Source organism: Amblyomma maculatum, unplaced genomic scaffold (genome assembly GCF_055883805.1).
Source record: "Amblyomma maculatum isolate TAMU_Amacu unplaced genomic scaffold, ASM5588380v1 scaffold_15, whole genome shotgun sequence".
NCBI classification, from domain to species: domain Eukaryota; kingdom Metazoa; phylum Arthropoda; class Arachnida; order Ixodida; family Ixodidae; genus Amblyomma; species Amblyomma maculatum.
In genome coordinates this window covers 10839336-10863866 of record NW_028146740.1, presented here as the reverse complement: position 1 = coordinate 10863866, position 24531 = coordinate 10839336, and the positions used below count along the sequence as shown (strand labels likewise).

Below are 24531 nucleotides of genomic sequence, written 5' to 3'. Positions count from 1 at the left end.
AGAAATATCCGGAATTACAGGCAAGTTCGGTCTTGGTGAGCCAAATGAAGCTGGGCAGAGGCTAGTAGAGTTCTGTCAAGAAAACAACCCGACCATAGCGAATACTCATTTTCAACAGCACAAGAGGCGCCTGTACACATGGATTTCACCGGACGGTCTGTACAGGAATCAGATCGATTATATTATTTGCCGGCAGAGATGGAGAAGCGCTATACAAGCAGTAAAAACAAGGCCTGGGGCCGATTGTGGCACCGATCATCAGCTTCTTGTTGCCAAAATTAAGCTTCGATTGAGGAAAACGCAGAAAACTAGAAGGCCTTTCAGGTATGATCTGGATCAGATTCCATTAGAATATGCTGTGGAAGTGAGGAATCGATTTCAAGAATTAGATCTAGAAGACTAAGAGCCCGAAGAGATGTGGACCGATGTTCGTGACATAATACAAGAAGTTGCTACTAAGGTAGTTCCAAAGCAAAAGAAATGCAAAAAAGCAAACTGGTTATCTGATGAGGCTTTGCAAATAGCTGAGGAAAGGAGGATGGCAAAAGGTATGGGGGAAAGAGAAAGATACAAGGTTCTCAATGCGGATTTTCAGAAAATAGCAAGGAGCGATAAGAATGCCTTCCTGAACATACAGTGTCAAGCAGTTGAGGACAACAGCCAATTAAAGAACACAAGAGCTCTGTATAAGACAATCAAAGATATCAAAGGAAGCTTCTGTGCTAAGCTGGGCGTGATAAAGGACAAACGAGGCAAGGACCTCACTGAAGCCTCAGAGATAAAGAAGAGGTGGCAGGAATACACAGAAGAACTGTACAAGAAGGACCCGGATGTGCAAACCCAACATAGGACGGTTGTGATTACTGATCTCGAGCCGGGCATCCTGAAGAGTGAAGTTGAATGGGCCTTAGCCAGCCTTGCTAAGAACAAAGCTAGCGGAATTGATGGCATTCCAGCTGAGTTGCTTCAAAACCTCAACCATGACGCTGTTAACATTCTGCATACATTATGTCAGAAGATTTGGACAACCCTGCAGTGGCCACAGTATTGGAGGAGGTCGGTTTACATCCCCATTCCAAAGAAAGGCAGTGCCAAAGATTGTTCCAACTACCGCACGATCGCGCTTATTTCGCATGCTAGCAAGGTGATGTTAAAAATCCTGCAAGGTAGGCTGCAGCAGTATGTGGATCGGGAGCTTCCGGACGTGCAAGCTGGGTTTCGCAAGGGCAGAGGAACTAGAGACCAAATTGCCAACCTTCGCTGGATCATGGAAAAAGCAAGAGAGTTCCAGAAACCCATTTACTTCTGCTTTATTGATTATGCGAAAGCGTTTGACTGCGTAGATCACAGCAGATTGTGGCAAGCTCTCCAAGAGATGGGAGTTCCAATTCACCTCATCTGTCTCCTCAGGAACCTTTATGAAGGGCAAGAGGCCACAGTCAGAACTGGGCATGGTCTTACTGATTGGTTTCCGATTGAGAAAGGGGTGAGGCAAGGCTGCATACTGTCGCCCTGCCTATTTAACCTATATGCAGAGTGCATCATGAGGAAGGCCGGTCTGGACGAGTCTTCAGCTGGAGTGAAGATTGCTGGAAAACGTATCGACAACCTTAGATATGCGGATGATACCACGTTAATAGCAGAAAGTGAAGTGGAACTCAAGAGACTTCTGATGCGCGTACAAGAAGAGAGTGAGAAGTTTGGGCTTAAACTGAACATTAAAAAGACGAAGATCATGGCGTCTTGCCCTATCAAGTCCTGGAGCATCAATGGACAAGAAGTGGAAGCTGTGACAGATTTTCTGTTCTTGGGCGCCAAGATTACCTCTGAAGGAGACTGCAGCCATGAAATTAGGAGACGCCTGCTTCTGGGAAAGAGAGCAATGGTTAGCCTTGACCGCCTAGTAAAGAGCAGAGACATTAGTCTGCCAACCAAGATTCGTATAACCCGTGCTATGGTCTTTCCAGTTGTGATGTACGGATGCGAGAGTTGGACTGTGAAAAAGGCTGACCGCCGAAGAATTGACGCGTTTGAATTGTGGTGCTGGCGAAGACTCTTAAGAGTTCCTTGGACTGCCAGAAAATCAAATCAGTCGATATTGTCGACCATAAACCCTGACTGCTCATTGGAGGGTCAAATTCTAAAGTTAAAGCTCAGCTACTTTGGTCATCTGATGAGAAGAGAGGAGTCGCTGGAGAAAGATTTGATGTTGGGAAAGGTTGAGGGTCGCCGGAGAAGGGGTAGGCAGCGAACGCGATGGTTAGATGGCATTCTCGAGGCATTGCAGATGAAGCTATGTGATGTTAAGAAGATAGTGAGAGACCGGAAAGCGTGGCGTGACATGGTCCATAGGGTCACGAAGAGTCGGACACGACTGAACGCCTGAACTGAACTGAACTGAAGCTCAGTTTTTAAGGGTATGACGCGAGAGCGTAAGCTACTAGCCCACATATAAAGTGACGCTTCAACCAAGCCGTATGGACATGCCTGAGTATCGTATGGGTTACGGGAATGCGAACGGTCCTAGCTGGCTAATTCTGATATCACCCTCCCGTATGAAAGGAACGACCCGAGGTGGGTAGCTCCTGCCTGTGGCATAAGGGTAACGTGAATTCAAATGTCATGGCAGACTCATTTTTTTTTATGAGGAGACCGTATACCTACGCCTCTTCACGGCGTAGCTGCGGCCACCCGAGGTCGCACTTTGGCTGTCGGAGTATTGCTTTTGCAATAGAAACAAAAGGACAACGAGACGGGGATCATGCTTTCAGAGAACTGTACAAAAACGTCACCCGTCACTGATGTTTATATATATATATATATATATATATATATATATATATATATATATATATATATATATATATATATATATATAGTGAAAGGAGCCAACAGTCTATGAGAGTCTGAAGTAAACGTATGGGGATATTATTATTATTATTATTTTTATGTGATTTTGTAGTTAATCTTCACCAGATTAAGTCCTGTGATGATTTTAGGGTGAAAGAATATAAATGCAAAGCGGAAGGAATAAAAGGAAAATTCACTGAAATGAATGAATGAATGAATGAATGAATGAATGAATGAATGAATGAATGAATGAATGAATGAATGAATCCTTTATTGAAAGGAAGGGATGGCTCTCGGCCGCTGTTTGGGTTCTTGGGGAGTTAGGAGGGATGGGGGCGTAACTTCGTCTTAACGGTTCTTCAAGCTGTTGCTTGTTGCTTGCCATGCGGCCGATCTTCGCGCTGTAAGTCGACCTTTCTCACACTACTCGAAGCAGGCCGCTCTCACTGCCGTATGTAGCAATGGAGAGTTGTATTTCGGTGCTTGATATAACCTGACCTGCTAATGTGGGCATGTCGTCGTGTGGAATATGCGTAATTTTGTTTCTTCCTCGTGAAAACGATGGACATTGCCATATAAGATGTTCTAGGTCTGCTGTGCACACACACCCATGCCACACTCACCCTTTCATTTCTAATTGCAGCGTCAGTGTCTATTGTATTGAGGGGTCTTGTGAGGGCAGTTCTCTGTGCTAAAAGTTGCCTAGCTACCACATTCCGCCTACTAATAGGTCGTTGTGGCCTTAGTGCGATTACCGGCGCCTCCCACGGGGGTGAAGTGTCTGTCCCCAGAGGCCTCGGAGCAATGTTGATTCGGTTGTCCCATGCCATGATCTGCTGCCCTTGGGTCGCGTTTTCCAGTCGGGATCGCATTATTATTTTTGCTTCTCTTATAATGCCTTGTATGGGTGGTATGCTGACCAGCTTAAGCAGCTCTTCATTCCTCGTGTGCTTAGGAAGCCCAGTAATGGTGCGAAGAGTGGCCCTGTGTAGCTTTTCGATTTCTTTAACGTCGCGATTAGAAAACTCATAGACAGGTGCTCCGTACAGAATCCTGCCGACAGCAACCGCTCTAGACAGTGTTTGGCACGATTTTTGCCGGGCTCCACCGTATTTGTTTGAAATCCGGCGAATCATATGCAACATCGGGGTCCAGTTACGTTGCAATGTACGAATCCATTTACGAGGACTGTTGCAACTAGAAATCTGTGCCCCCAAGATTTTTGTCTGCCCATTTGCAGACGTGATGTTGTGTTGTCCAAGATGCAGTGTAATCTGCTTTTTGGCGTTTGTAGAATTCTTGCCGTCTATGCTTATGAGTTGTGTCTTTTCAGGTGAGAGCTGCGTAGCAGAAGCGCTCGAGCGAGACACTTCGGCCCGCTTCACCATCTACGCAGATGATGTCACCATATGGACAGAAGCAGTGGATTACCCAAATGAAGAAGTCATGCAGACGGAGCTCCAAGCAGCAATCTTCAGCCTCACTGACAGCTTGGAAGCATTCACGAAAATGGAAAAAATAAAGCATGGCACTGCCTCGGACATGTATACCTGCAGCGTTCGGGCGCAGAAAACCGTGCGGACGGTTCGTCACTACCGGACGAGAAACTAAAGCGGCCGCCTAACCTGCTTCTATCTTCGTCACACTGAATGGGCAGACGCATGACGAAGAAGGGCACGAGTCTCAGCGAGGATGAGAAAGGGGGCAGTTCCTGGCCCTACGGGGCTGGGACGGTAGGGCTGTCATTGCACCCGCCGCCGCTTAGGTGGTGGACGACGGCTGTTGTTGCGGCGCGCGTCTTTCTCTCCCTCTTCCTTTCTTCTCTATTTTCTCTTCTATCCGGCCCCGCCGGGGTGGCGCAGTAGTAAGACGTCCGACTACTGTGCCGGAGTACCCAGGTTCGAACCCGACTTAGGCGGCTGCGTTTCGATGGAGGCGAAACGAAGAGGCGTCCGTGTGCTGTGCGATGTCAGCGCACGTTAAAGATCCCCAGGTGGTCGAAATTACTCTGTAGCCCTCCACTACGGCTCCTCTTTCTCTCTTTCCACTTTCACTCGCACCTTCCTCCCTTCCCTTCAGCGTGGTTGCGGTGTCCACAGAAAACAAGTGAGACAGTTACCGCGTCTTTCCCTTCCTATAAATAAATCAGTTAAATCTCTTCTATCCGCACGAGGCAGCGGAGGTGGCTCAGCTATAGAGCCAGTAGCAGGCCCGTGCATTTTCTTTTCCTTCTTCCTACAGCCACAACAACAACAGCGTGGATGACGCGAATGAACGTGGGTAAAAGAATTTGCCGACGATTACGTTACTTCCGAATGCGAAATTTGAGCGCAGACATCAGTTGTTTCACCTTTTCGGGGCAAAGATTTTGAGCAAGACATGTACGTAGAATTACAGACTACTTTTTTTTTTAACTTTTTTTCACACATAATCCTTCAAGAAACAGTCCACTAACAGTTCTTGACTGTCATGAAGGAAGGTCGTCCGAAGCCTTCCACTACCGGCACCTCTTTCTCTCTTTTTTTCACTGCCACCTTTCTCCTTTTCTTCACAGCTCGGTTAACGTTTCCGCGCAGAATTGTGACATATACTGCGCCTTTTCTTTGATATGTCAACCAATTTTAAACGCCGCTAATGCCTGCTGTACTATTTCTATATGCTCTGTGATGCGGCGTTCGAGGAAGCGCCAAATGAAAAGCGCCACACGGAAGCCCGGCGGGGCCAGCTTCGCATATGCACGAATCTTCTGATGACGTCATCACCAGTAATGACATCATGACCGGATGTGACGTCATTATCACTTCCTGTTATCAGAGCCGTCCGGTAATGACGTCACGGTAGATGACGTCGCCTGGTTACGAGGCCGACGGCGACAACGACGCGAAACGCAGGAACGAGCGCCAAAGAGCTGCGCTCTAAAAGAGGGAGAATTGGCAGACAGCCACATGAGCAGCGGCTGTCTGCTACGGAAGGGACACGGTATGAAAGTTGCAGTAACAGGGGGGAAATAACAGCCAGCCCTTTATAGAGAGACCGCGAGAGAGGCATAATGGTTTGTCGAAAAACGTCCCCCCCCCCCTCAAAATGTGTTTGCAGGGTGGGTTCACTCACTCACTCACTCACTCACTCACTCACTCACTCACTCACTCACTCACTCACTCACTCACTCACTCACTCACTCACTCACTCACTCACTCGCACGCACACACACACACACACACACACACACACACACACACACACACACACACACACACACACACACACACACACACACACACACACACACACACACACACACACACACACACACGGTCAGAATAAGCCCCTTGAAAAGCCGATGCAAAATATTCTAGAGGGCCCTTTGGACCACTAAAGTGACGAGGCGAAAGCCATTATAGCGCGGTGGATGGAAGCCCTACTCTGCGGCACCTCTATCTTCCTCTCATCTTTCACTCCCACCTTCCTCCCTTCCTTTACAGCGTGGTACATATGTCCGCGGAGAATTGACAGATACTGCGCCTTTTCTATCCTGTAAATCAATTTAAAACGCCGCTGGTGCCTGCTGTACTAACACCTCCAAGACATCTGGGTTTTCTTCTGTTTGCTGTGTGGTGGTCAAATTCTAAAGTTAAAGCTCAGCTACGTTGGCCATCTGATGAGAAGAGAGGAGTCGCTGGAGAAAGATCTGATGTTGGGAAAAGTTGAGGGTCACCGGAGAAGGGGTAGGCAGCGAACGCGATGGTTAGATGGCATCCTCGAGGCGCTGCAGATGAAGTTATGTGATGTTAGGAAGACAGTGAGAGACCGGAAAGCGTGGCGTGATATGGTCCATAGGGTCACGAAGAGTCGGACACGACTGAACGACTGAACTGAACTGCGGCGTTCGAGGAAACGGCAAATGAAAGGCGCCGCACGGACGCCTGGATCGGACGCCCGGCGGGGTCAGCTTCGTATATGCATGAATCGCCTGGTGACGTCATGACCTGTCGTGATGGTACATCGCGCGCCCCTTGTCGAACATAACCACTGAAGGCATCAAAGTTCACCGGCGCTCTATAATTCATTTACAGATAAGGAAAAATATCTGTTAATCGTGGAATCCCGCTATCATCCTCACAGTAGACAAGATGAATTATGAAGAGCGTTTCACAATCCGGGGCGTGGCGCAACGTTTTCCCCTTTACACAAAACAAATATGGAAAAAGTTGCGCCACTCCCCGGATATTTTCTTCACAGAACCCTTGTATGCCTTTCACTGCAAGCTGGTCTCTCATAGCGACTCAGGCTATGAGAGACGCCGTAGTGAAGGGCCCCGAATATTTCGACCACCTGAGGTTCTCAAGTCGTAAGGTTGAAAGTTGGGCGAGTTGAATCTTGTTCATTTTGAAAACAGCGCAAAAAACGAGGACCAAGGAGTAGAAGGAGTACCCCTTGGTCTTCATTTTTTGCGCTACCTTGAAAATGTTCTTAGGACGTGCCCTGACATCGCGCAACATACGGGCGCCCTGCTTTTCGCCTCCATGGAAACTGGCCGGGATCCGATCCCACATTCCTGTTCACAGCAGTCCCCAAACACTGCACCACAACGGCGGGTGTTCATTGTGGGTGCCAACCGAGAAATGAAACATGTACTTCCTTTCTCGGAAACCAACTTAAAAAAAAAAAATGCGTTTCCAAATTCAAAAGAACGCGCTGCCAGCACGCTGAACCGAATGCAGCGCGGTCTCTGAGATACGCGAACGAAAACAGCGTGGACGCACGAGTTTTATTTACGAAATACGTCGTTATTGGAGACGTGTGTAATTTGTTCATCTTTAATATTTATAAGACGTCCGTTTTCGGAGTCTCTCGAGTAGAGATCGACACCCGATCGATACAGTCCAACTTTCTGCCTCTCCTTATAAGCTGTTTTCTTTCAGGCCTAGTATACGAACGACGGGTCTGTGTAGCGGTCTTTGCTTCAGGACACGACACTACATAGCAAGCAAACACGACCGGCGAGTCTCAAAATATCAGCACGGGACGAAAGCAAGACGGCTAGCGACGAAGGCACCGCTGGCCAGAACGAGTGATGGTCGCCAGACGTCCATTCGGGTCGCGAATCGTGGGAGGCTCCAGGAACACGAGCCTGGCACCGCTGCGCTGAGCCGCGAACGAGGAGGAATATGAACCACGCGCCCCTGGGGCAGGAGGGGGAGGTGGCGCTGCACGCGCAGGGTGTCACGTGCAAAACGCAGCTACGCTGTGAAAGACGGTGCAACCCCGTTTCCAGCAGACACGCTACCGACGACAAACAGGGTCGCGGCGGCGGCAGTGGGGGAGCTGTAAAAGTGGGTCGCGCGCCTCACGCGACACCGACCAAGGGCAAGACCGGCCTCCTGCCGGACGCGGAAGGAAAAAAAAAAAAAAAAAAAGCATGTCAGCAGCACCCGCATGCGCAGTCCGCGTAGAGGTGATTCACCGCCAGGTGTGTACAAGCGCCGGATGAAAAAGCCAAAGTTCACAGCACTTCACACCAACTGGGCAACACACTGCGTAGCAGGCAACGAGCACCCTGGCGAAGAGGTAGTCCAACGTTGGACTACCTCTCGGCGGAACAGATGATGGTCCAGCAAGCCTCGAACACGTGCCGAAGTTCACGGGATCTACGTAACAAACATGCTACGTAAACGTGCTCTACGCAACAGAGCACGTTTAACGCTCTGCTGGACCCAACTCAAAAACTCAATCGGGAATAGGAGTGGCCAAAGTCAGACACGTCTTTGAAGAAGACGATGCGGCGTTTATGAATAAGTTAGTAAAAACGTACGTTGCACACAACCAGTGTTCCCCCCTCCCGAGCTACGGTGGCGCGCCCAACGAGGCGCTTGACGGAGGCAGAGGTGAGGGCAGAAATTGTAGGACTGAAAACTAAATCAACCCCGTGACCCGATGGAATCACCAATAAAATGCTAAGGAATCTAGACTATGACTCCATTAGCCTTCTAACGGAATTCATTGGAAAAGTTTGGGAAGCGAGCCAGTTGCCAGATAAATGGAAAACGGTAAACATAATACTAATACCCAAGCCAGGCAAACCTCCGCAATTGGAAAATTTGAGACCAATTTCCCTAACCTCATTCGTAGGGAAGTTGCTGGAGCACGTAGTCCAGACAAGATTAAAGTGCTTCATGGAGCAAAACGACCTGTAGCCTGACTATACCCACTGCAGGGCGAAGGCCTCTACCATATTTCTCCAATTAACCCGGTTCTGTGCTAGCTGCATCCACTTGACCCCTGCGAACTTCTTAACCTCATCCGCCCACCTAACTTTCTGCCGCCCCCTGCTACGCTTTCCTTCCCTTGGAATCCCGTTTGTTACCCTAAGCGACCATCGGTTATCCTCTTTTCGCACTACATGTCCTGCCCATGCCCATTTCTTCTTCTTAATTTCCACTAGAATGTCAGTAACTTGAGTTGTTTCTCTGACCCACTCTGCACGCTTCCTATCTCTTAATGTTACCCCTACCATTTTTCGTTCCACAGCCCTGTGAGTTGTCCTGAACTTAAGTAGAAACCTTTTGGTTAGCCTCCACGTTTCAGCCCCATAGGTGAGTAGAGGTAAGATGCAACTGTTGTATACTTTCCTCTTGAGCGATACCGGCAAGCTGCTAGTCATAATCTGCGAGTGCTTGCCAAATGCGCTCCATCCCAATCTTATTCTTCTTGTTATTTCCTTTTAATGGTCCGGATCTGCGGTTACCACCTGTCCTAAGTAGACATATTCGCCTACTGCTTCCAGTGCCTCGCTACCTAACGTAAACTGCATTTCCTCCCCGAGGCTGTTGAACCTTACCTTAGTCTTCTGCATATTGATTTTTAAGCCTACCTTTCTACTTTTCCTGTCTAGGTCATCAATCATTATTTGCAGTTCATCCCCCGAGTTACTTAGTAAGGCAATGTCATCAGCAAATCGCAGATTACTGAGCTATTTCCCATCTACCGTTATCCCTAACTGCTCCCATTCCATGTCTCTGAATACTTCCTCTAAGCAAGTTGTGAATAGTACTGGGGAGATTGTGTCTCCTTGCCTAAAACCTTTCTTTATGGGAATTTTGTTACTTTCTTTATGCAGAACTATGGTTGCTGTGCAGCCTCTATATATATCTTCCAGCACTTACACGTACGGCTCGTCTACCCCCTGATTCCGCAATGCCTGCATCACCGCCGAAGTTTCAACTGAGTCAAAGGCTTTTTCGTAATCAATGAATGCTATGTATAAGGGCTGGTTATATTCCGAGCATTTTTCTATCACCTGGTTGATGGTATGGATATGATCGATAGTAGGGTACCGTTTGCGAAAACCTGCTTGATCCTTTGCTTGATTATAGTCTAAGGTTGTCCTGATTCTATTAGCGATTACCTTAGTAAATACCTTATACGTAACAGACAGTAAGCTTATTGGTTTGTAATTTTTAAGGTCCTTAGAGTCCCCTTTCTTATGAATTAGGATAATGTTTGCATTCTTCCATGGTTCCGGTACCGTCGATGACACCATGCACTGCGTATAGAGGGTGGCCGGTTTTTCTAGCACGATATCCCCCCCCCCCCCCCCCCCCTCGTCCTTCAGCAAATCTGCAGTTATCTGATCCTCTCCAGCTGATTTCCCCCTTTTCATAGTTTCTAATGCTTTCTTGACCTCGTCCTTCGTCACTGGTGGAACGTCTGACTGTCTTTCCCTACCGCCAATCTCATTACGGTCCTGACTACTTTGGCTACTGTCGAGATCTGTATAGAACTCCTCGGCTACTTTGACTATCTTTTCCATATTAGTGATGACGTTGCCCGCCTTGTCCCTTATCGCATACATCTCGTTTTTGCCTATGCCCAATTTCTTCTTTACCGCTTTAAGGCTTCCCCCGTTCTTTACAGCATGCTCAATTTTCTCCATTTTATACTTCCTTATATCGGCCAATTCGATCTGGTCTGTTGGATTGGAAGCTTTCATACTCTGGCGTTTCTTAATCAAATCTTTCGTCTGCTTAGACAGCTTACCGGTATCCTCTCTAACTAGCGCGCCTACTTCAACAGCGCACTCAGTAATGATATCTCTGAAATTATTGTTCATTGCTTCTAGGGTAATGTCGCCATCCTCGGTTAGAGCTGAATACCTATTCTGTGGCGAGATCCTGAACTCTTCTGCCCTCCCCCTCACCGCTAATTCGTTGATGAGTTATGGGTTTCTTTCTTACTAATCTGTTGCGTTCCTTCTTCAGATTTAGGCTAATTCGGGATCTCACCATCCTGTGGTCACTGCATCGCACGTTTCCGATTACCTCTACAACTTGCATAATGGCGGGGGTTGAACACAGTACGAAGTCAATTTCATTTTTAGTCTCCCCGTTAGCACTTTTCCATGTCCATTTCCGGTTCTTCCGTATGCTGAAACTTAACCAAATCAAGGGGCTAAATTCTAGCATGTATGCGGATTATATCACCCTCTGGATTAACCAGGGGAGCGATGCGAGTACGGAGGAACGCCTGCAGGAAGCGACCGACATCATTGTCGATTACGCGGCTGAAAGGGGAATTTCGTGCTCCCCACAAAAATGGGAGTTGTTCGTATATAACCCAAGTACATCCGATGCAAGAATAGTGGGGAGTTTCATATTCATGTAGAGGGCAAACCGGTGCCAAAAGTAGATCAGATCAGGATTTTGGGGATGGTCATCCATTCTCACGGCCATAACGGAGAGGTCCTGAAGAAATCAGAAAGTTACGCGATGCAAACCCTCGGGCTCTTGAGGAGTGTCGCCACTAAAGGAAGAGGCCTCAAGAAAAGAAGTTTACTAAAACTAATCCAGGCGTACGTAATAAGCAGAATAAGTTACGCCACGCCCTACTTAGACATCAAGGCCGGAGAAAAAGAGAAATTAGACTGCTTGATCCGAAGATGCGTTAAGAAGGCGCTAGGAGCGCCCATGGTTACCTCGAGCGAACGACTGCTCGAACTCGAGGTGCATAACACGTGGGCAGAATTGTCGGAGGCAGTGCGAGTCTCTCAATTAAAGCGACTATAAGCACGACCGAAACGGGCAGGGTGATCCTTGCAAAAGTAGGCCTTAACCCAGACAGAGGAGTTAAAAAAAAAAGTCACAATTAGTAGGGAAAGCAGCAACGACTTGGTAGTCCCCCCCCCCCCCCCCTTTTCTGGAAACATACATCCAGAATTTAATTCGAAAGAAGGGCCAAACGAGCCGAAGCTCTAGAGCGACGGTTCAAGAACATGGGAGCGAAAGAAGGAGCGAAATGTTGATGCGGCAAGTGGCAGAACAGGTGCGGCGGTAGCCTCGATAGTCGATGGCCGAGGGGCGCCGGTATCCGCGGCAACTATCAGAGGCCGCAACGTAGAGACTGCGGAGGAAGTTGCGATAGCGCTAGCTTGCGTAGGAACGGAAGTCAAGTTCATAATTAGCGACAGCAAAACTGCCATGTAAAATTTCGGAAAAGGGGGGATATCGGCGGAGGCAGCCAAAATCCTCAGCCAAAGAACGCCGAATAGGAAAATTCAGTTAATTTGGACACCCGCTCATGCTGCCGTCCCTGGTAACGAGGCGGCTCATGAGCTAGCCCGAGCTCTCTACTTCCGGGTAGCCATCACCCCCCCCCCCCCCCCCCCGAATACTGGGCATTATACGACGAGCGTGTGCAAAATTACGGGGAAATCATCGACCATATAAATTGGAACGTAGACTGGTACCCCCCCCCCCCCCCAGATGTTAGCCTAAATGATAGAGAAGCTGTCGGGTGGAGGCGACTACAAACTAATACGTTCATGAATCCGGTCTGGGCGTTTCACGCGCTACCAGACCTTAGAGACAATCATCTATGCAAACACTGTGGGGCGCAAGAACCCTCGATCACATAATTTGGGAGTGTCCACAATCTCCAGGGATAGGGCAAAATATTACAAGTAGAGAAGTCTAGGATACCCTGCTGCGAAGCGCGGACCCTGCGATCCAGCACCGCACTGCCCATCTGGCGGAAGAGGCCGCAACTAGCCAAGGGCTACCTGCCAGCCTCTAATCCGCGGGCGCACGACTCCCCGTCTTCCCCAGGACGCGTGCCGGGGGCGGGGAAGAGGACGCCCATTTCCGATGGAAATAAAAGTTGTGCAACCAACCAACTAACGCTCTGCAAGGGGCGCCGGTAAAGAAAAGAACGCGTCGACAATCAAAAGAAAGTCACTCTATTAAACTTTAGTGGCGGACACGTGCAAAATGGTGAAGCACGTACTGTGTCGATCAACATGTGCGAATTAGTGAAATGGTCGCAGGCTGAACGTCTCCACAAAAGACGGAGAGAGGGAGGAACGTCGCGAGGTGGAATACAAGCAGTCATTAGTCGTCTCGCGCTAACCGCACCCGCGCCGCGCGAATGACCGAGCGGTCATTAGGGTCACAAAGTGGGAAGACGCTTAGAACGAAGACAGCAATGACCGAGACCAGCCCACGCAAGAACAAACGCAGTGCTGTCGGTGAGCGCAGTTTCGTACGAATAAGTTCTGGCCGCAAGTGGTCCCTACTGTCAGCGCGAGCTTTCATTGCAAGAGACATAATTTTATTATTATGACATCCGGAGAGAATCGCCTTTTAGTCGTCCACCCGGGAGCTCTCGCACTTATATCACGACCGCGTCCACATCGGCAGATACGGCGGAGCCCACCCTTAAACTTCACGTGGATCAAGTTCCCCCATCAAAGCAGCGATATTAACCTCCCCGCCGCGGTTGCTAAGGCGCTCGACTACTGAGCCCGGAGAACCGAGGGTTCAATCCCGGCCGCAGATATACCGCCTCAGTTACTTTGGGGCGTTAACACACAGCGTTTGGGGAGTAGGCGCATGGAACTAAACATTTGCAAATGTAAAGTTATGAGAGTATCCCGACACGATAACACCCCTTCCAGATACTGCCTAAATAACGTGCCCCTAGAATCTATCCCTACATAAATATTTGGGCGTCCACATTTCTGCAGACCTCACCTGGTCACACCATATCGCGAACAACGCTGACCGTATGTTGGACTACGTAGGCCGAAACTTCATTAAATCTCTGTCATATCTAAAATTATTGCTTTATAAAATCCGTTCTAAACTGGGATGCGCAACATCTATATGGGATCCCCATCACGATAAATCAATTACTTCGCTTGACTTCGTCCAAAATAATGCCGCGCGCTTTATTTTGTCTAACTTTAATCATGGCGCAGGAAAACTTTCCTCACTTTACAATTCTTAGCGTGCCGCCGAAAAATTATTTGTTTCAGTCTTCCATAAACTGTACCATCATTGCCCTCTACGCAACGCGCTCATCCTCCTCCCCACTGCGTGTCACACAGCATCGATCATCGTCACAAGGTTGGAATTCGAACACTGAACTGTCTGCATTTCAGTCTTTCGTGCCTCGTACTTGTGAATGGAACCACCTTCCCGCTGAAATCGTCATCACTGATGACCAGAATTTTCGCAACGCATTAGGTAACATTGAATGAATCATCGCCATCATCAGCAGCATCTTGACTATACCCACTGCAGGGCAAAGGCCTCTTCCATATTCCTTCAATTAACCCTGTCATGTGCTAGCTGCATCCACTTGACACCTGCGAACTTCTCAACCTCATCCGTCCACCTAACTTTCTGCCGCTCCCTATAATGTTTTCCTTCCCATGAAATCCAGTTTGTTACGCTAAGCGGCCATTGGTATCCTCTCTTCGCACTACAAGTCCTAGAATGTCAGCAACTCAAGTTATTTCTCTGACCGACTTTGCATGCTTCCTGTCTCTTAACGTTACCCGTACCAATTTTCATTCCATAGCCCTCTGCGTTGTCCTCAACTTAAGTAGAGCCCTTTTCGTTAGGCTCCACGTTTCAGCTCCTTAGGTGAGTACAGTGGGTATTGTATGAATAGCAGAATTATTCTTTTTTTTTTTTTGTAACGCTCATTGTTCTTGTTTTCTGCATTTTTCTACATTCTCATTTGTAACCACTCGGCTCTTTAATGCATCTGGCCCTTAAAGGTTCAATAAATAAAACCAAACAGCATCTCCCTTCCTCAAGGCTCCCAAAGCACCGCTGGGCGGAGCTGCGGCTCTTGATGGGCAGCGCCATCTGTGACAGAAAAGCACCAACTGGGTCGCTGTCGGCTCACCTCGAGAGCGAGAAAATATCGTTCCTCGATATTTTCTCGCTCGTTTTAGAAATTAAAAGGCAGGCACCCTGTAGGGCACATTCACACATGTGAGAGTCGATCGCGCACGTCGCACGCTGGATGTCTCTTGATTTGGCTGGTTTCAAAGCCCTCCCAAAGCAGGGAGAGAGCACAAAAAATCGGCAAAACAAGACACGCAATCCTCCACCCCCTTCATTGTCTATGCATGGAATTAAACCATTGTACTCTTTCGGTGCCTCTCCAAGCCGCCTTTGTCAACTGGCAACATTTATGCATTGACGGAGCAGGGGCAAATTGGTTATTTCACTTCCACAAAGAATGCGAGACTTCTCAGAACGAGGCCTTTCGGTTGGAGATCTTGCGGAAAGCTTACAAAGGAACCTTTAGCGCTTCGCCAGCTTCCGTTTTGCTTCGGCGGAAATAACCGCAAGGTGCAACTCGAGCGCCGGAAGCGCGTTTCACATTTCGCCACGGCGAAACTTGAGTGATTACGAAGGAATACCCTTGTTACTTCAGTGCACGTTCAAAGGCTGGTCTTCGTCCGAGATAGCAGCAAAGGAAACGCGTCGTCGAGACTACTCTCGGTAGCGACGAATGTCCGTCCCTCCAGCCTGGATTTTTGTTTATATGTGCACAAGCTGAGAACTGGCGACTGCAGTAATACATCAATTAAAGGGACAAGTAGCAGCCGCACTGTGTGAGTCTACAGCGTCAAAGAGTCAAGCTTTCAAACAACGCAAAAAGGAAACAGTGTCGACCGATTCCGCACGTGCGGTGGCACCGGTCTTTTCTGCTCGGATCTCAAAGGATGGCAGCCCTCACTTGAAAGGAAACACTGCCAACCCGTCTGTTTCATAGAGGATGATTACAAGTCTACCAGCGGGAACACATAACATTCTCTCGGCGAAGAACGCGTCGTTTTGGCAGAACGGCAACTTGCTCATAAAAGGGCAAAGAAGCAATTTTTGTCCATGAAAATACTCGGATGGAGTTGTCCGCAGTTTCCGTTGAACGCAGACTCGGGCGAATGTTACACACCGCTGCACTCTAAAGCGAAAAAACGTTGTCTGTGATTTAGCTCTGCTTAACCCAAGTGGAATTGCGAAAGCAACGGCGGAAGCTTCTTTTGCCTGCTACGTTAATCCCCTGTCACGCCCCATAAGTGTAAGGTCCTACATTATTAGGGACACTTAAGCTCACCTTCAAGGGTATGACGCGGTAGCGTAGGCTACCAGCCCACATATAAATTCACGCTCCAGCCAAGCCGTATGGACGTGACTCGTGTCGTAGGGGTAACGAGAATGCAAGCGGTTCTGGCAGGCTGATTCTGATATCACCCTCCCGTATGAAAGGAGCGACCCGAGTTGGCAGCTACTGCCCCTGGCATAGAGGTAACGTCAATTCAAATGTCATGGCTGATTCTAATGTCACCCTTTCACATGAAAGGAGAGGCCCGAGTGAGCGCTCACCCGAAATACGCCGCTGGCTAGGCTATCACATCACTACTATCAACCTCACGCTAGAGAAGGAGAATTAAGATGCGCTATTCACAGTCCCAGGCGTGGCTCCAAAAATACAAACGCATTATCGAAGTATGTTCAATGAACAGTCTGCTATGGTGCGGGAGGCATAATATGCTGCGCAGGAGCGACCTCCTGCCTGGTTACCTTTACTAAATGCATGTATATGTCTCCCGGAATTTTGATGTGTGGCCTAAGTGGTGTAACTATGCATGACAGGTTGCGGAATGCTACCCGGTTAGACTGGCTCGAAGTACTTCCATGCAATCTTCCATGCAATAAAAAAAAAAAGTCTCAGGCGTGGCTCAGTTGGTTTAAGCGCTCGGCTGGGGATCCGGGGGATGGAGGTTGGATTCCTGCAGGAGACAAGTTTCTTTTTTTTTTTTTTCTTTTTATGAGGAGACGTAGCTGCGGCCATCCGAGGTCTCGCTTTGCCTGTCGGAGTGTTGCTTTCGCAACAAAACAAGGCAACACATCTGGCGAAGCTCGGCTGAAACGGTTGCTAGGCAACGGCTGTTAAAGGCCATTCGTGCCCCCCGGCTAAGTGACGAGGCGAAACCTGGCGTAATGTTGCTTTTGAAAAAAAAAAGAAAAAAAAATACGCGCACAGGGCTATATCATCACAAAGACGTTAGAAAAGATGGATGTGCAATGTGCAGTTCAGAAACAAAATTCACATTGCACACATCCATCGCATTTTTTTCTATTCTGCGTGGCAACTTATCTGTAAAACAAGTGATAGACGCTAAGTGTAACAAAGTCGCGGCAGAATGTCGTCCAAGAGAGCACTTCCGCATCAACAGTGCCGACGTGAAAGCAAAACAACACGAGGCGATACAAAATCCGCCGCCGTTGCACTGTGCAGAAAGGAGAGAAAACATTTATTGTGACAATGAAATGATTTGGGAAAGGGAGGTGCGTATGGTTATGACGCTGGGTGGTATACCATATTTCGGCACGCCGCCATTGGCCGCCGCCGCTACCCGAGCTCTCTGGATGAGAGCACGCAGGGCCTCCAGGTCCGAGTTGTATAGAGGGCCGCCTCCCAACCATCCTTAGTCAGCTGCCTTATAACTTTTATTTTTGTGTTTTGCTGGCAGGCCCACATCATGTGGTATAGGTCAGCATACTGCCCGCAGAATTAGCACCTATACCCGTAAATGTCGGGTCCACGTGTTTTAATGGGCGGGATTTAAAAAAAAACCGGTTTGGAGCCGTCTAAGGTGCCAATCATCAGATCTGTCGAGACCTTTGGCGGGTTCCGGGAGTGCTTTCCTGCAGAGGCGTAAATGATTTGTAATCTCCGCATAAGTTATGATAGGGATTGGTATGGTTGCTGCGGTAGAAGCGGAGGATTGAGCGGAACCCTGTGGGAGGAATGCTCTGGCGGCCGTGTGAGCGGTCTCGTTCCCCTCCACCATACACATGTTACGCACGCGACACGAAAGCCATGCGTAATTCCGAGAGCACTGCAGAATCTGCACTGGAGGTGGTGCAGTGGTCGAGATGCACTGTGCCGGAGTGCCCGGGTTTGACTCCGACCGCGGCGGCTGCGTTTCGATGGAGGCTAAAAAGAAGAGGCGCCCGTGCGCTGAGCGACGTCAGTTGTTGTTGTGGCTGTAGGAAGAAGGAAAAGAAAATGCACGGGCCTGCTACTGGCTCTGTAGCTGAGCCACCTCCGCTGCCTCGTGCGGACAGAAGAGAAAATAGAGAAGAAAGAAAAATAAGAGGGAGAGAAAGACGCGCGCCGCAACAACAGCCGTCGTCTACCACCTAAGCGGTGGCGAGTGAAATGACGGCCCACAACAGATAAAAATTCGGTGGCTGGCTAGCCCCAGCAGCAAGAGGCGTCGACCCATCGTCCTAGCCCCGTAGGGCCAGGAACTGCCACCCTTCATTGATTGATTGGATGTCCTTTATTGAATGGGATGGCTCATGGCTATGAATGGGGGTAAAAGGGAGTAGATAGAATCTTCATTGTTTAGGTCGTCACTCAAATCATATTGCTCTAACCAGGCCACTAAGCGAGCCATACTTGGCAAATATCTTCTGTGTGTTAGCATCAGTTTCTAGAAGGGAACGGTAGTTCAGGCGGTAGGGTTTGATCTCGGAGCGTCCAGTAGAAAAAGCAGGGCAATCCCAGAGTAGATAAGATATGCCGCCGCGCGTTACAGTCGTACAGTGGGGGCACGTAATCATTTCCTCTTTGGTTTGGTTTGGTTTGTGGAGTTTACCGTCCCAAAGCGACTGAGGCTATGAGAGACGCCATAGTGGAGGACTCCGGAAATTTCGACCACCTGGGGTTCTTTAACGTGCACTGACGTCGCACAGCACACGGGCGCCTTGCTTTTCGCCTCCACAGAAAAGCGGCCGCCGAGGCAGGGATTCGATCCCGCGACCTTGGGAACAGTATTCAAGCGCCGTAACCACTGCGCCACCCCGGCGGGGTTCATTTCCTCTTTATACTGACGCCAGCGGGCCATAATACGTGGCGTGTAAGCCGCATGGGCGACGAGCTTATTCAAGAAGACTTCTTGACTTTGGGTGAGGTGGGTTTTTCGCGGGTTTTCGGTGGCCACCTGCATGCGATGCTGACTGAGGCTACGAAGACTGGTCCGAGTATAGTGCATAAGGGCAAGAGAAGGGGTGTGTTGACCGCCCAAGGTCGAGTAAGGATGAAGCAAGGGGGGTGGGGAAGTAAATGTGGACGTCCCACCTACCAAGACAGCCGAGGCGTGTGCCGCCGCCTTGCTCCTGATTCGTCTGAGTGAACTGGGGTCCACTGAATAACGACAGTTCTGGTGGCGAGTTTGTGGCGTTTAAGGAGGCGCTGTATGGCCGTAGCAGTTGCATCTTACGAACCCCGAGTAGCGATTTCCTTGTAAGCGTCACAGGAATCAGTAAGAATACGTATTGAACAAGTTCCGGTGCACGGTACTCCTGACAAGGCTCCCCAAATCGCGAGGAGTTCAGCATGAAGAGGGGTACCTGGAGGTAGGTGGCAGGCACAAGCGCCTGAAAGGGAAGGGTTGTAATCGCACACCCAGCAAATAGATGCAAATTCGCTTGTAATCGAAGCGTCGGTGTATATGTCAGTCGTCTCAAGGATTCGCTCTTGTCGGTGATGGGCAGCGAGGAGCTCCAGGGGAATGGCAAAATTGAGGTTTATAGGTCGGCGATGGAGGCGTGTGACCACTGGCATCTCCCAAGGGGGAAGAGATGTATATAGGGCTGGTGTTTTGTCGTTACGCTGGTCATCCCAGGCCAGCAGGCGTCGCCCTTGGACAGTGTTCTCTAGACGTATTCGATGACGCGTCTGTGACTCGGAAACGATGGTAGCGAGCGGTGGAAGAGCGGCCAAACACTCAAGTTCAGCTATAGGAGGGTGCTTAGGTAGACCAGTAATAGTGCGCAGTGTTGCGCGATCAAGGCGTTCCACCTTAGCGAAGTCAGTCTTCGACAGTTGGAGGACGGGTGTGCCATAGAGGATTTTTTCGACCGCCGCCGCTCGGGCCATCGCACGGCAGGCATGTTGCCGCGCACCACCGTACCGGTTGGACAGGCGACGAATAGTGTGTAGCAGTGCTGGTCAAAGGCGTTGTAGCTGATGAACCTATTTCTGGGGACTGTTGCAGCTTGAGATGGGCAGGCCAAGAATGCCGATTTGCCCATTTGAGGAGGTGATGGTGTTGCCTCCGATGTGAAGACGGATCTGCATACTGAGGTTGGTTTTATGTTTTCCGTTGATACGAATCAATTCTGTTTTATGTGGAGCGAGTTCGAGGCCAATTTTGGTTAGTGTATCTTCAAGACAAAGAAGGATCGCTTGAAGTTCAGTCTGCATAGAATATTTGTCTACGTAATCTGCTGCCTCAGTCCACAGTAATATCATCGGCATATATAGCGAATCTTGCGCCTGTGCCGAGTTCCAGATTCTCGGCGACGCGTGTCATGGCCAAGTTGAACAATATGGGTGAGAGAATGGAGCCCTGAGGTACACCCCTATCCAAGTAATAGGTTTTGGGCACCCATCCCGGTGCTTTGCCATGTAGCTCAATGGGTCTAGATATAAAAAAATTGCGGATCCAGATTTGGGCACGAGTACTAGGAAAGCGTTTGGCGAGTTCCTCCAGGATAACCTCATGGCGAACATTGTCAAAGGCTTTGTATATAGCGGATATACCTTTGTAGGTAGCGCTTTACGATGAGCTGTATTCAGAACTCTTCGCAAAAGCCAAAGGCAGTCATGAGTTCCGAGGTTAGGGCGGAAGCCGGCTTGAGCTGGATGAAATCCAGGACTGACGTATTCAATGTTGTGGCTAATTCGGGTATATATGCAGCAGGCGCTCGATGAGTTTACAGAGATGTGAAGTCAGGGCGATTGTACGCAAATTACTAGGAAGTCGAGGGTTTTTGCCAGGTTTAGGGATAGGAAGAATAAGATAAAGCTTGAGATCATCCGGTACCGTTCCGGTCTCCCAGTAAGAATTAATGATGTGGAGAAGGGCATCCTGGGCTGCCGAGTCGAGATTGCGAAGCTCCTGCCAACTGACTCGGTCATGCCCGGGTGTGGCGCGAGCTCGGCCTCTTCCGAGGGCTGCTTGCAGTTCTCCCTTACAGAAAGGGCGATCCAGGTCTGGATCAGGGTTTCTGACTGAGAAAATGGAAACTGCTGGTGGAGGCGTTTGGCTGGAGTGTGGGAAAAGGGTGTGTATAACTTCATCTTCAACATCAGCCGGGTTGCCATTGAGAAGGAGCTCGGTGAGAGGTGGGGTCGAGCGTGCCTTGCCATTTATGCCACGAAAGATCCACGAAAGATGCGCCAAAAGTTGTGATGGGCCCGGTACTTGTCCAAGACGGTCGCATGTAGAGTGCCAAGCCCCAATTTACAGGTGAAGCTGGTATGCCCTGATAAGCTTGAATTGTCGTCGAAGAAGTACGAGATCTTTGTGACGTTTTCCGCGAGTACGAAAACGTTCCGTGAGGTGATCTGCGCGACGCCAAAGATTAGCCAGGTGAGCATCCATGCCAACAGTGGAATCGTCACAGGGGATATATTCGAGAGCTTGAGTGCGGGCATCTCGGAGTACAGACAGAAAGAGATGGGCAAGTGATCACTACCCCAAGAATTAGAAAGGACTTCCCAGCGCCGAAGAAGACGCGGTGATGAGAATGTAAGGTCCAGTGTAGCGCCCGCTTGAGAGGGATGGAGACCGATACGGGTCGGCGCGTTAGGTTCGTTACACAGGGTAAGAAGAGTTTGATCAAGGGCGTCATATAGGTGTTTACCACGTTGATTAGGCTGAGATGAGCTCCAGTCTGCGTGATGTGCGTTGAAATATCTGCCGATAAGAATAGGATAAGGGTGTGCTGCGTTTTCAAGGTCAGGGAGCCAGGTACAGGGTTCTGGCATGACGTTACCTGGCCGGAAATAGGCCGATGCCACGACGAAAGGTTTTTTTGGCCAGGGAGGAAGATTTTTACTACAACAATCTCCCGAGTGGGAGAGCAAAGGCATTGAAGCGATAGCTGAGTGGAGGGACAATCGTTTAGGATTAAGACGGCCGCCTGTCCCTCTTGAGAAACGCCTGGTCCTTGAAAGCTTCGAATCGAGCAGCGAGCCGAAAATAAAATTGCTGTATGTTGGATAGTAGGTGTCTGGTAAGTGCAGGAATGTTACAAGGTCCGCGCGTTTCTTGAAGGAGTATGAAAAGAGGACGGCGCTGAGCGCAGGGTGACCAGGTGACCGTTAGAGCGAGCTGACGCGGTTCACCTCGGCTCCGTGTTTTTCAAATTGTGTATGCGGATTTTAGACCCGATATGGCCTGATCCCACTCGAAACGGTCAGTGAAGGTGTTCGGCACCTTATTTTTTATTTTCGGCTCGCTGCTTGATTCGACGCTCTCAAGGCCCACCACTACCACGGCTGCTCCCAGGCCACAGCCAGGCGGCGCTGCCGCCACAGCGCATCCGGAAGATGTGACCTTCAAAAGTTTACGTCCGGCGACCTTCACTCCGGGCCAACCACCGACTACGACCCCACAGTCAAGCCAAGTTACAAGGCGTTCCGATTATTCGCCCTTACCGGCGGGGCACGAGCAGATGGACGCTGCGCCGTACTTCGCATCCAGCCGAGCCCTGACTCCGACGCCACAAACGCCACAGGTTACGACTACGACCACACAGTCAAGCCAAATTACAAGGCGTTCCGATTATTCGCCCTTACCGGCGGGGCACGAGCAGATGGACGCTGCGCCGTACTTCGCATCCAGCCGAGCCCTGACTCCGACGCCACAAACGCCACAGGTTACAACGACTACGACCACACAGTCAAGCCAAATTACAAGGCGTTCCGATTATTCGCCCTTACCGGTGGGGCACGAGCAGATGGACGCTGCGCCGTACTTCGCATCCAGCCGAGCCCTGACTCCGACGCCACAAAGGCCACATGCTGTTGTGGCTGTGTTGTGGCTGTAGGAAGAAGGAAAAGAAGATGCACGGGCTTGCTACTGGCTCTGTAGCTGAGCCACCTCCGCTGCCTCGTGCAGACAGAAGAGAATATAGAGAAGAAAGAAAAGGAAGAGGGAAAGAAAGACGCGAGCCGCAACAACAGCCGTCGTCCACCACCAGCGGTGGCGTGTGCAATGACGGCCTACAACAGATAAAAATTCAGTGCCAGGCTAGCCCCCGCCGCAAGCGGCGGTGACCCACCTGTACCAGTCCCCATCAGGGAAGAGGAGCCACCATTTCCTCGTGCACCGTCGGCAATGGCGGGTAATAAGAGCTCCCTGTAGCCACAGGCTACGAGGAGCTCTTATTACCCGCCATTGCCGACGGTGCACGAGGAAATGGATACCGCCGCTCTGACAGTCTCTGCAAGCCCTCCTGCTCAGGTTAAGACAGCTACAGGATGCAGCATGAAAGTGTGCCCACAACGCCTGCACACAGAACGGGTGAGTCTTCCTCATTTCACTGCTCTGATCAGGCCACTTAACACAGTACATGTCACAAACATCCCGAAACAGGCTATTACCAACGCAATAGAGCAAAATGCTCCGTCTCAGTATTTTTCGGATATGGCCATTTTCCGCTTTGATTCTGCTGATAACTGCATCCGCATCGCTGTCAGGGACGCTGAGCATTTCAAGAAGCTGTGTACCTTGACCCGCTTAGTCGCGCGAACGCGGGATTCTGTCCAAGCGTTCAATGTGGACACGTCCCCACTGAGGCGGTTGGCAATAGGTGTGATCAGAATTAGAGAAGGCCTCACGATGGACTAAATCATGGCACATCTGCGCTGAGAGACATACTCGGCAAGACAAACTTGCTACTTCTGACCTTCGCGTCAGACACATTACCTTCTCGGCTAGTATTCGACTACGAGATTACACGAGTCCACGAATACCGCCCGCGCCCAGTCGCATGTTATAACTGTCACCGCATCGGCCATGTAGCCAAATACTGCTCGTTTCCCGCCATTTGTCGGGATTGCGGTAAGAACACGCTCCCTCAAGAACCCGGCTGCAAGCAGTTTCCTCATTGCGCAGCCTGCGGGGCTTCCACGCATATCGCCCTGAGTGCCCAGTGCCCGGCTCGAGCTTATGCAAAGCCTGTCGATAAATCGGCACCTAAGGAGTCGGATGATCCGAATACGCATCAGGTGGCATCCTCACACACTGTCTCCAAACATGTATCATATGCTGAAAAGATCTCTTCTCCAGGTTTTGCCGAGGTCATTGAGAACCTCAGAGCAGAAATATCTGATGTTGAATTCCAATGGCAGATAGCGAGCGCTCGGCCGGAGCACCAATGAAGCGCCTCGCTCGCGCTCAGATGTAGTTGTTGTTGTTGGTTCATAGGAAGGGAAAGGCGCAGTATCTGTCACACTTGCTCTGTGGACACCTGAACCGCGCCGTAAGGGAAGGGATGAAGGTGGGAGTGAAAGTGGATA

General features: G+C 49.8%; 1 protein-coding gene across 7 annotated transcripts in view; it reads right to left on the bottom strand.

Annotated features, from left to right (window-relative positions):
* The window catches only part of aop (ETS variant transcription factor anterior open), a 219031-nt gene that overhangs the window by 111380 nt on the left and 83120 nt on the right, over positions 1–24531 (bottom strand). The window contains exon 1 of one of the 7 annotated variants that reach the window (XM_084586225.1): positions 22951–22969. The exons of the other annotated variants lie outside the window; for them this stretch is intronic. The gene's annotated coding sequence lies outside the window, so the exon portion shown is untranslated. Of the gene's footprint in view, positions 1–22950; positions 22970–24531 lie in introns of those variants that run through there. 7 annotated transcript variants of the gene reach the window in all.